This window comes from Coregonus clupeaformis, chromosome 1 (genome assembly GCF_020615455.1).
Source record: "Coregonus clupeaformis isolate EN_2021a chromosome 1, ASM2061545v1, whole genome shotgun sequence".
Classification (NCBI taxonomy): domain Eukaryota; kingdom Metazoa; phylum Chordata; class Actinopteri; order Salmoniformes; family Salmonidae; genus Coregonus; species Coregonus clupeaformis.
The window spans coordinates 88,359,255-88,370,706 of record NC_059192.1 but is presented as its reverse complement, the minus strand read 5'-3'; the positions used below and the strand labels follow the sequence as shown (position 1 = coordinate 88,370,706).

The 11,452-nt window shown below is 46.0% G+C and overlaps 1 pseudogene; it reads left to right on the top strand.

The window, feature by feature from the left end:
- Window positions 1-1,756: 1,756 nt before the first annotated feature.
- LOC121585205 lies at window positions 1,757-1,929 on the top strand (annotated as a pseudogene).
- The last annotated feature ends 9,523 nt before the right edge of the window (window positions 1,930-11,452 follow it).

Here is an 11,452-nt window from a genome sequence, read left to right as displayed (position 1 = left end):
TGTATGGGGACATCACCAGCAAAATCCGAATGGGAATTTGTCAAAAGCGCTGGGAGCTGTGGCGTCCGTCAGGGGTGTTCGTTATCTCCTCTTCTGTTTGTGGCCTGCATCGAACCACTGGCACAGGTCTTGAGAAGGGACCAACAGATCAGTGGGGGGATGACCGCCAAGTGTTTTACATGGATGTGAACATTTTATGCACCAACCTTTTATCTGTTGAAAGGACCCTGGACAGGACGAGACTGAAACGAGACAAGACAGAGGCCCAATTTTTCAGACCGTGGGCAGACTCAGCCTTGACCACTGACCGTAAAAACAACCAACATAAGGGTACTAGGGGTGACCGGGAGGGAGCAGAAACTGGAATGGGATTTTAGGGACAGTGAAACAGCGACTGGAATTTTGGGGACTTAGACGACTGACTTTTGAGGGCAAGGTTTTAATCATTAAGGCTGTGATTTTATTAAATCAGTTCTGTTTTATCCTACCACGAGCGATGCTTTTAACCCTGGACTGGATGGTTTTCTACTTCCTGTGTGGAAGCAAGTGGGAGAGACTGAGGAGGGAGGTGGTGAAGAGGCCCAGGTTCAAGGGGGGGAAAGGCTTGCCTGACTACTTGTTCCTGGGCAACCGCTACACAGCCCTAAATTTCCCCGGTCAACAACAAAACCCAGGCCCTTGCACGGTTCTGGCTGGGACCCTAAAGCTGAACCCAGTCGACCTGCGAGAGCAAATCTCTTTCCAGCTCCACACACACTATGCCCTGTCACAGTTTTAACTAAATACCGCTCTCTTTTCTCTCTTGTGCAGGAACAGGAAGCAGTAAGTCCAGTGCGTGGGTTTGCAATAGGTGAGCCCACAACGGTTTGGTGCAACGTGGCCCATCCTGCTCTGCTGAACCAGCACCAGGCCCATGGTCACCCATGAAATCCTCCCGGTCAGGGCCGTTATGCACTCCCGGGACATGGCGAGGACATCCGTGTGCCCTCTGACCAGGCTGTGGCCAGGACGAGTCGGTGAAGCACTTGCTCTGGGAGTGCAGAGCTGCTAGGGACCTATGGAAGGAAGCAGGCTCCCTGATCTCCCCGTGTCTGCCAGCAGGGGAGGACACAACATCTTAGCTTGTGATGTATGGGGTGGGCCGGTTTTGGCGGATTCCACCAAAGGCCTTCACCAAGCTCTGGCTCACCCTCACGTGTCTGAGGGATGCACTGTGGTCCTCCCGCAACCTGTTGGTAGGGAAACGTGTGGAGACCACCCCCCAGTGGCCTTGATAACCACGGAAGCCCTGGGGTGGTATGGACAAAATGGGGCCTCGACCCCAGATGAAGGGTCCCCCACAACATCTAAGGTCCCGGCGGCCACGGCCTTACAGCGCTGCGGCGCCTAGGGTGAGGCGCCTAGGGGAGGGATTTCCTCTGGACCCGAAGGATGGGGACGGAGTTGATTCGGAAGAGAAGGGGGAGGCGAGTTTGATAAGGACTCACCCCGTTCCTGCACAAAGGACAGAAGACAGCTTTTCTAACAAATTGACTTGTTTACATGTCTTAAAAATGTATACTCATGTTTTAATCATATGTGCACATTTTAAATGGCTTTTACGGATTTGATATTTTTTTAAGTACTTATTTCTTAGGTTGTTTTATTGTTTTAATAACACATTTTTGTAAATATTCAATGCTATTTTTTATGCCATTTTAAAGTGTACAAATGATTATGTAAAAGTATGAGCTATTTTAAGAAATCCTGTGACAAAATCATTTCCAAATGAAAAAAACTAAAATCTGTTCTTATCAGTTTAATATCTGATACGTCTGGGGCTCATATATGAAATAGATTTTTGTAATAGGGAGATGGAATAGGGCATTGCTCCGTCCACTCAACGCATCGACCTGGTATTATAGTACGTCCTGGAACAGTGCACCCCCCATCGACGTCGAAAGAAATAAAAATACTTATGGAATTGTCATTTTCTTTGCATATGTTTGTGTTCTCATGTCTGATTCATAATGAGTGTGATTTCGAGTCAGTCACTGCTAAACTTGCTAATATATTAAACATTACCAGTGAACTGTTAAACATTATACTGCCTTATTTTTAAACTGATAGATGTCATTATTAAATGCCCAATTTCACATATACTCAAATGGCCTAGATAGCCTGGTCCCAGTTCTGTTTGTGCTCTTGCTGTCATTGTCATAAATTAGCAAACAGTGTCTTGAATGATGATAACTGGGGGCTGGGTGGGAGGGAGTCGGGGGGTTGGATAGGAGGGAATGGGGGCTGGATGGGAGGGAGTCGGGGGGTTGGATAGGAGGGAATGGGGGCTGGATGGGAGGGAGTCGGGGGGTTGGATAGGAGGGAATGGGGGCTGGATGGGAGGGAGTCGGGGGGTTGGATAGGAGGGAATGGGGGCTGGGTGGGAGGGAGTCGGAGGGTTGGATAGGAGGGAATGGGGGCTGGGTGGGAGGGAGTCGGGGGTTGGATAGGAGGGAATGGGGGCTGGGTGGGAGGGAATTGGAGGGTTGGAAGGGAGGGAATGGGGGCTGGGTGGGAGGGAGTCGGGGGGTTGGATAGGAGGGAATGGGGGCTGGGTGGGAGGGAGTCGGAGGGTTGGATGTGAGGGAACGGGGGCTGTGTGGGAGGGAGTCGGGGGGTTGGATAGGAGGGAATGGGGGCTGGGTGGGAGGGAGTCGGGGGGTTGGATAGGAGGGAATGGGGGCTGGGTGGGAGGGAGTCGGGGGTTGGATAGGAGGGAATGGGGGCTGGGTGGGAGGGAGTTGGAGGGTTGGAAGGGAGGGAATGGGGGCTGGGTGGGAGGGAGTCGGGGGGTTGGATAGGAGGGAATGGGGGCTGGGTGGGAGGGAGTCGGAGGGTTGGATGTGAGGGAACGGGGGCTGTGTGGGAGGAATCAGGGTGGGTGGGAAGGACCTCCTCTGCTCTACAAAAAAACCTATTTGAAACAGAATCTATTTTGGTCTATAAAACAGCCTCCTAGTCCCACCCCTCCACATCAACCCAAAAATGTTTATGTCAGGCGTCAGCTGTCAGGCGTCATCTGTCAGGCGTCATCTGTCAGGCGTCAGCTGTCAGGCGTCATCTGTCAGGCGTCAGCTGTCAGGCGTCATCTGTCAGGCGTCATCTGTCAGGCGTCAGCTGTCAGGCGTCATCTGTCAGGCGTCAGCTGTCAGGCGTCATCTGTCAGGCGTCATCTGTCAGGCGTCATCTGTCAGGCGTCATGCGTCAGGCGTCAGGCATCAGGCATCATCGGTCAGTTGTCTGAGGGAAAGATATACATACTCGTAAAGAGGCCTTCTGAACTAGCCCCTCCTCCCAGCCATATAGACTGACATGTCTGAACTAGCCCCTCCTCCCAGCATATAGACTGACATGTCTGAACTAGCCCCTCCTCCCAGCATATAGACTGACATGTCTGAACTAGCCCCTCCTCCCAGCATATAGACTGACATGTCTGAACTAGCCCCTCCTCCCAGCATATAGACTGACATGTCTGAACTAGCCCCTCCTCCCAGCCATATAGACTGACATGTCTGAACTAGCCCCTCCTCCCAGCCATATAGACTGACATTTCCGTACAGTGTCCATGTACCTGCTCTCTTAAACCACACACTCCATTCAGACATACATAAACACACATTCATCTTTTCTCACACTCAGCATAAAATACAAACACACACAAACTACCTCTCCTGTTACTACGTCGTCATGTTGTACCTCGGATATCCTATGTCACCGTTCTGTTTCAGAGACACACCTGTATGTCTCTCGTGTCTAAACACGCACACAGAGGCACACACACACACCTGTGTGTGGAGCTCTGCTTAATCAGGTGTCTTGAAGCTGCGGAGGATGAAACAATGAGACAGAGAAAGAGACTTTAGGATTAGATTTGTGCCACTACAGTACACTCATCTAGTCTGCCTCAGAGAGAAGGCCTTTCTGTCACAGTGTCGGTCTACCTACGGGTGGCTTGACTTATGAAGGCATTGGAGACGTTCCCAGACGGACTCAGAAGCGATAGTACATCCTTGTAAGTGGAGACTTTCAGCTGTTTTCCTATATCAGATGGCATATGTCATCAATGTCACACAATAGGCACTGAGTCATGTGTCATAACTGCCTGTGGGCTGGTGAGTGATAGGGTCTAACTATCCTCTTGAAATGTGACCTATATCGTACTGTACAACGTGATGAAATCACCTAAGGCAGATATATGGAGTACTTGCTCCACAGGGTGATGTCATCCTCAGGCGAGGTCAGCAATCAAAAGTGTGAGTGACAGTCAGTGCTGTTATTAGTTCTATATTCAGAGTTGCTGTGAGGACTGTACCATTGTGGGTTTAGAGTTGTTCTGAGGACTGTACCACGGTGGGCTTAGAGTTGCTGTGAGGACTGTACCACGGTGGGCTTAGAGTTGCTGTGAGGACTGTACCACGGTGGGCTTAGAGTTGTTCTGAGGACTGTACCACAGTGGGCTTAGAGTTGTTCTGAGGACTGTACCACGGTGGGCTTAGAGTTGCTGTGAGGACTGTACCACGGTGGGCTTAGAGTTGTTCTGAGGACTGTACCACGGTGGGCTTAGAGTTGCTGTGAGGACTGTACCACGGTGGGCTTAGAGTTGCTGTGAGGACTGTACCACGGTGGGCTTAGAGTTGCTGTGAGGACTGTACCACGGTGGACTCCTAATAAGGTACTAATAACTTTTGGCTGATGATGACGTGCCAGGACGGTAGCCGAACATGTGACCTTATGATTACAGGCAGATTGAGATCATAGGTCATTTAACATGAGATGGTAACTGTGTTGATAGATGGGTAGCATAAGGGTAGAATGACAACATGTCATTGGTAGTTATGATCCATTGGATGAAGCCAAGATTAGCAATGTTCCACCACAGATAGAAGTGGCTGAACCTTTAATACATATAATTTCACATCCTTCTTAATGTGAGATAGAAATGTAGGTGTGTGTTATCTCTGTTTAGGCTGATAGATTATGTCTAGATACACATCGTACAATTGGTCTGACAAAACAATCACGCAACCGTAGCAGGGAAGGATGGTGCAACGTAGAGCAATCCACTCAAGACAGTTGACCAGCCAGGATCCCAACTAGACATCATTGACCAGCCAGGACCACAACTAGACATCGTTGACCAGCCAGGATCACAGCTAGAAATTGTTGACCAGCCAGGATCCCAACTAGACATTGTTGACCAGCCAGGATCACAACTAGACATTGTTGACCAGCCAGGATCACAACTAGACATCACAACTAGACATCGTTGACTAGCCAGGATCACAGCTAGACATCGTTGACCAGCCAGGATCATAACTAGACATCGCTGACCAGCCAGGATCACAACAAGGCATCCCAACTAGACATTGTTGACTAGCCAGGATCACAACTAGACATCATTGACCAGCCAGGATCCCAACAAGGCAACCCAACTAGACATTGTTGACCAGCCAGGATCCCAACTAGACATCCAGCCCTGCCCAACCCTCCATATCAGTCAAAAAATAACTATGCACCCTTAAAGTGATGGCTACTAATTAGCCCCTCTGTGCTACTCCAACAGTTCTTCTTGACATGCGTATTCAACGACTCATTCTGATATTTACTTATTCTTGAATTCTGTGTTGACCCACCAAAATAGCTGCAAGTTTCTTCTCTCATCTGTTATCACACAATATAGCAATTGATCAAAAACAGTGTGAATGTATTGATCTTACATATAATAATTTTCCTTAATGTTTACTTTACATGATCAATATTAACATCTCCGCGCAAACAAAAATGGAGAAGGACAACAGCCCACTGTTATAATGGAGAGTTCTCGTTTCATTTTATGACAATTCTTCTTCTTTCCAGAACATGTGTGTTTATGACAGAACATGGTGATACAGAAGGGATATCATTGCACCGTCAATGTTTACTCAGTAAATAAGCCCCACGAAACATGTTCCCTAAAATGTACCAACTCAGAAATATAGGAGCCAGTCAGTCTGATGCATACAGTATAAAAATATCAGAGATGCCTTGAAGCACTGGACTTCATGGTATCACCCTATTTTTCATCCAGATGATGAACTCAACTGTTGTCAGGTTGTCAGTTAAATCCAGATGTCACAGAACCCTGAGATCTTTTTTATTTTTTTTTATTTGTATTTTTTCATTTCTTAGGTAGATCAGCTTTAATATTGCAGAAACATTGTAACTTCCATCAATGTAATTGTCTGCATCACTTCCTATCCCCCATGTTTTTTCCCCTCGCAAATATATATGCATATATACATATATACATACATATATACACATATATATACATATATACACACATATATATATATATATATATACACACATATATACAGTGGGGAGAACAAGTATTTGATACACTGCCGATTTTGCAGGTTTTCCTACTTACAAAGCATGTAGAGGTCTGTAATTTTTTATCATAGGTACACTTCAACTGTGAGAGACGGAATCTAAAACAAAAATCCAGAAAATCACATTGTATGATTTTTAAGTAATTAATTTGCATTTTATTGCATGACATAAGTATTTGATACATCAGAAAAGCAGAACTTAATATTTGGTACAGAAACCTTTGTTTGCAATTACAGAGATCATACGTTTCCTGTAGGTCTTGACCAGGTTTGCACACACTGCAGCAGGGATTTTGGCCCACTCCTCCATACAGACCTTCTCCAGATCCTTTAGGTTTCGGGGCTGTCACTGGGCAATACGGACTTTCAGCTCCCTCCAAATATTTTCTATTGGGTTCAGGTCTGGAGACTGGCTAGGCCACTCCAGGACCTTGAGATCCTTCTTACAGAGCCACTCCTTAGTTGCCCTGGCTGTGTGTTTCGGGTCGTTGTCATGCTGGAAGACCCTGCTTTTCTGATGTATCAAATACTTATGTCATGCAATAAAATGCAAATTAATTACTTAAAAATCATACAATGTGATTTTCTGGATTTTTGTTTTAGATTCCGTCTCTCACAGTTGAAGTGTACCTATGATAAAAATTACAGAGCTCTACATGCTTTGTAAGTAGGAAAACCTGCAAAATCAGCAGTGTATCAAATACTTGTTTTCCCCACTGTATATATATATATATATATATATATATATATATATATATATACATATATACACACACACATATATATATATACATATATACATACATACAGTGAGGGAAAAAAGTATTTGATACCCTGATTTTGTACGTTTGCCCACTGACAAAGAAATTATCAGTCTATAATTTTAATGGTAGGTTTATTTGAACAGTGAGAAACAGAATAACAACAAAAAAATCCAGAAAAACTCACGTCAAAAATGTTATAAATTGATTTGCATTTTAATGAGGGAAATAAGTATTTGACCCATGTATATTGCAAAACATGACTTAGTACTTGGTGGCAAAACCCTTGTTGGCAATCACAGAGGTCAGACGTTTCTTGTAGTTGGCCACCAGGTTTGCACACATCTCAGGAGGGATTTTATCCCACTCCTCTTTGCAGATCTTCTCCAAGTCATTAAGGTTTCGAGGCTGACGTTTGGCAACTCGAACCTTCAGCTCCCTCCACAGATTTTCTATGGGATTAAGGTCCTCTGAATCATTCAGATGTTCATTGGCAAACTTCAGACGGGCATGTATATGTGCTTTCTTGAGCATGGGGACCTTGCGGACGCTGCAGGATTTCAGTCCTTCACGGCGTAGTGTGTTACCAATTGTTTTCTTGGTGACTATGGTCCCAGCTGCCTTGAGATTATTGACAAGATCCTCCTGTGTAGTTCTGGGCTGATTCCTCACTGTTCTCATGATCATTGCAACTCCACGAGGTGAGATCTTGCATGGAGCCCCAGGCCGAGGGATATTGACAGTTATTTTGTGTTTCTTCCATTTGGGAATAATCGCACCAACTGTTGTCACCTTCTCACCAAGCTGCTTGGCGATGGTCTTGTAGCCCATTCCAGCCTTGTGTAGGTCTACAATCTTGTCCCTGACATCCTTGGAGAGCTCTTTGGTCTTGGCCATGGTGGAGAGTTTGGAATCTGATTGATTGATTGATTGCTTCTGTGGACAGGTGTCTTTTATACAGGTAACATTACATTACATTTACATTTTAGTCATTTAGCAGACGCTCTTATCCAGAGCGACTTACAGTTAGTGAGTGCATACATTATTTTTTATTTTTTCATACTGGCCCCCTGTAGGAATCGAACCCACAACCCTGGCGTTGCAAACACCATGCTCTACCAACTGAGCTACATCCTTGCCGGCCATTCCCTCCCCTACCCTGGACCAATTGTGCGCCGCCCCATGGGTCTCCCGGTCACGGCCGGCTACGACAGAGCCTGGATTCGAACCAGGATCTCTAGTGGCACAGCTAGCACTGCGATGCAGTGCCTTAGACCACTGCGCCACTCGGGAGAACACCCATCCACGACCCATTTTCAATGCCCTGGCTGAGGGAAGGAGGTTCTCACCCAAGATTTGACGGTACATGGCCCTGTCCATCGTCCACTCCCTTTAAGAGTGTGCTCCTAATCTCAGCTCGTTACCTGTATAAAAGACACCTGGGAGCCAGAAATCTTTCTGATTGAGAGGGGGTCAAATACTTATTTCCCTCATTAAAATGCAAATCAATTGATAACATTTTTGACATGCGTTTTTCTGGATTTTTGTTGTTGTTATTCTGTCTCTCACTATTCAAATAAACCTACCATAACAATTATAGACTGATCATTTCTTTGTCAGTGGGCAAACGTACAAAATCAGCAGGGGATCAAATACTTTTTTCCCTCACTGTATATACATATACACACATACATACACATATACACACACATACATACACATACACCCTGAGATCTTAATTATTCATATATCATGGTCACAAACAAAGTTACACAAGAGATTGTATAGAGGGGTTTTAGGAAACTTGAGACATCTTACAGACTCAATGGTGCAAATATAATGTTCCCTATATCCTCCAGACACAAATGCCTGCTGGTATGAGCGAGTGAATGTACAGTATGAAGCCTGTAGGGAACTCTTGTCTAGATAAATGTATACAGTATTATCTGACCTTAAAGCTCCCCGATGAGCAGGAAGGACGACAGGGACAGCTGAAAAGACAGAGAGAGAAATGTCGTCAGATATGAATCCAACCGAACACTACACAGCTGTCAAGAGAGACTACTACTTGGATTCCAATTAATATTGCCAATAAATAAATCTTTCTCAAACTCATCTCAGAATGCAGTGACACTCTCCTAAGTGTCACAAGTCTAACAACCAGAGTGTAATACTGTCAGCAACAACATCCAGAGGAAATCATGGATTAGGTGCCTAACTGTCAGTCTTTTGCCCCAGCCCAAACTATCACACCGGACTCCAATAATCAACTAATCATGATCTTCAGTTTAGAACGCAATTAGTTTAATCAGCTGTGTTTGCTAAGGATGGGGAAAGTGTGACATCACTCCGGCCCCCGAGGTCTGGAGTGGCCCATCCCTGATCTAGAAACACTATCCTCCCGCCTGTCCAGCCAGACAAACAAACCAGGTAAATCGTAATCTTTACAACTGGACCGACCAGGAAGGGGTTCACTAGTTTGGGCAGGAGCACTTTGTAATGAACCTATAAAACATACTTTCATGGAGTTCAAAGGAGGAAACAGAATACTAGATAGATATAAAAAGTTGCTAATTCAACAAGGACATAAACATGAGTATTGGTGAAAGCATTAGCCCTTTATCCTGACTCCTGACTTTATCCTGACAACAATGCCCAAGCAGACCAGAAAAACTGCCAATCCAAGCAGACCAGAAAAACTGCCAATTAAAAGGTGCACTTTACAGAAATCCCTACACCATTTCCTGTTTGCTAAATTCTAATAGTTTGCCTAATTTCAGTTTGTCTCAAAACAAGCAGTAATTGTACCATCTAAACCGCTGTGAAATATATTTTCCATAACCAGAAATATTGTATTTTCAGCTGGTGTACAAAACCGAAAGTAAAAGACACAAAAACGAAATGTAGGAATGGGAAGCATAGAAATAGCGCACCTAAAGCATATCTACCGCTTATTAGACTTGCTTTCAATGAGAATGACAGATCTATGACAGATCTATAACTCACATTTCTCCCTACGTCTGCCTTCGACTCATTTCTCTCTGCCTCCTTCTTTCCACTCCTTTCCTCTGTTGACCTCACCCTCTCACCGTCCCCCCCCTACTCACAAGGCAGGCAATACGCTTGACCTCATCTTTACTAGATGCTGTTCTACTAATCTCACTGCAACTCCCCACCACTACTTTGTATCCTTTTCTCTCTCGCTCTCCTCCAACACTACTCACTCTGCCCCTACTCCGATGGTAATGTGCCGTCACAACCTTCGCTCTCTCTCTCCCGCTACTCTCTCCTCTTCCATCCTATCATCTCTTCCCTCTGCTAAATCCTTCTCCCTCCGATCTCCTGATTCTGCCACCTCAACCCTCCTCTCCTCCCTTTCTGCATCTTTTGACTCTCTATGTCCCCTATCCTCCCGGCCGGCTCAGTCCTCCCCTCCTACTCCGTGGCTTGACGACTCATTGCGAGCTCACAGAAGAGGGCTCCGGGCAGCCGAGCGGAAATGGAGGAAAACTAGACTCCCTGCGGACCTGTCATCTTTTCACTCCCTCCTCTCTACATTCTCTTCCTCTATTTCCGCTGCTAAAGCTTCTTTCTACCACTCTAAATGTCAAGCCTCTGCCTCTAACCCTAGGAAGCTCTTTGCCACCTTCTCCTCCCTGCTGAATCCCCCTCCTCCTCCCCCTCCCTCATCCCTCTCTGTGGACGACTTCGTCAACCATTTTGAAAAGAAGGTTGACGACATCCAATCCTCATTTATTAAGTCAAATGACACCGCTGGTCCTGCTCACACTGCCCTACCCTATGCTTTGACTTCTTTCTCCCTCTCTCTCCAGATGAAATCTTGCGAGTTGTGACGGCCGGCCGCCCCAACAACCTGCCCGCTTGACCCTATCCCCTCCTCTCTTCTCCAGACCATTTCCGGAGACCTTCTCCCTTACCTCACCTCGCTCATCAACTCATCCTTGACCGCTGGCCATGTCCCTTCCGTCTTCAAGAGAGCGAGAGTTGCACCCCTCCTCAAAAAACCTACACTCGATCCCTCCGATGTCAACAACTACAGACCAGTATCCCTTCTTTATTTTCTCTCCAAAACTCTTGAGCGTGCCGTCTCTAGCCAACTCTCCTGCTATCTGTCTCAGAATTAACTTCTTGATCCAAACCAGTCAGGTTTCAAGACTGGTCATTCAACTGAGACTGCTCTTTTCTGTGTCACGGAGGCTCTCCGCACTGCTAAAGCTAACTCACTCTCCTCTGTTCTTATCCTTCTAGACCTATCCG